Genomic DNA, 1,712 nt, shown 5'->3' with positions numbered 1-1,712 from the left:
AATACTTTGGACTACAAATGCCCATTGCCAAAACCATGCCATGTCCTTGAGGACATACAATAGACAAGGTCTTCTTAAGATATATAAAGAATAGCTTAGAGAACATTCCTGAATCTATCTGCATTGTCAAGAGAGTGAGACAAGAGCAAGTAACCTGAGGCCTGAGCTTAAACTGAAGCAAGTTCGGAGGATGCCAGCGTTTCCCAACTCGGAAGAAACATTTCCAGCTTATCAAAATGGGACGTGGCTCTTCAGATACTGAAGAAGAGAGCAGAAGTAAGAGAAAAAAGAAACACCAGAGATGATCATCTTCAAGCAATTCTTCAGATAGTAGAACATACAGCCAAAAGAATGGTGGAAGGAAATCAGGTCAAAAGTCAAGATCTTAGTCTAGAAATCTTCAGTCTCATTTACAGTCTTATGAAAGAAGATGCAGGCATAGATAAAGCAGTCAAAGTCATTCAAGGGGTCAAGGGAAATCCTATAGAGTTCAGAGGTCTAGGTCTAAAAGCATAATAAGAAGGTCCAGGTCAAGACCTCGCCCACATTCCCACAATCGAAGTAGTTAAGGATCCAGTCACAGAAGAACCCAGGATCGATCTCAAGATAGGGAACAACACAAGGCCAGAGACAAGGAGAAGGATCAAGGAAAAGACAAGGAAATGCACAACATCAAATGTGGGGAATCTGGAAACATCAAAGCTGGATTAGAACATCTGCCACCAGCTGAACAGGCCAAAGCCAGACTACAACTGGTTCTTGAAGCTGCTGCAAAAGCTGATGAAGCATTGAAAGCCAAAGAAAATTTGAGGAAGAAGCAAAAAGAAGAAAAGAGGATGATCAAGCCACCCTGGTAAAACAAGTAAAAAGAGTAAAAGAAACTGAAGCTATTGAAAGTAATTATTTTGTTCAGCAAACATTCAGATCAAGTAAAGAAGTTAAAAAGTCAGTGGAACCTACGGAAGTGAAGCACACAGCTAGAGCCTCAGGACAAACATCTGCAGTGGTCAATCCTCCCAATATTGCAAAAGAAATCGACCCTAGCAGCATCCCTACTGCTATCAAGTACTAAGATGACAATTCTCTGGCCCATGCAAATTTATTTATTGATAAAGCAGAGACTGAGGAAAAACAACTGAAAAGATTAATTGCTCTCCAACCAGAAAGGCTAATGGGCAGTCCTGTGGCCTAAGTAAACATGCGTTTGTTTGAATCCATAGTAATGTTAGAAATTTAGGTTTTTAATTTCCAATATTAACTTACTGCTCTTAAAAATAATGTAGCTGATTATATAAAACTGTAATCTCATTTTATACTTTTCCCCTTTAGATAGGTTTGCATATTTGTAGTTTGAATATTCAGACTAGTATAAAACTGAAAACTGCATGAAGATGTTATATTGTTAACAAAGCTAATCATAAAATATTGGTGTTGGTATAAAAACTACATAGTAGCATTTCTGAGTAAAATTTGGAAAATGTCAAATTTTCATTTTAAAAGTTTTGGTTAATTATGCATATATAATAATCAAATAATATCCTGTGAGTATGAAATTTCATTTGTGGCGTGAAACCATTTAAAAATCTTCATTTCACCTTTTTACAGATTTTCAGAAAAATAATAAATAATAAGTATGTTAAACTTAAAAAGATAATATATTCATTTTAAATTTTTCTTGAAATTTAAATAAATTGGTGATTTTGCTTAGAAAA

General features: G+C 35.5%; 1 pseudogene; it reads left to right on the top strand.

Moving 5' to 3' along the window:
- The first annotated feature begins 236 nt into the window (after window positions 1-236).
- LOC102817045 lies at window positions 237-1,192 on the top strand (annotated as a pseudogene).
- Window positions 1,193-1,712: the final 520 nt, after the last annotated feature.

This window comes from Chrysochloris asiatica, unplaced genomic scaffold, assembly GCF_000296735.1.
Source record: "Chrysochloris asiatica unplaced genomic scaffold, ChrAsi1.0 scaffold00149, whole genome shotgun sequence".
In the NCBI taxonomy this organism is placed as follows: Eukaryota; Metazoa; Chordata; class Mammalia; order Afrosoricida; family Chrysochloridae; genus Chrysochloris; species Chrysochloris asiatica.
The sequence above is the reverse complement of the archived record's forward strand: the minus strand, read 5'-3'. Positions and strand labels throughout refer to the sequence as shown.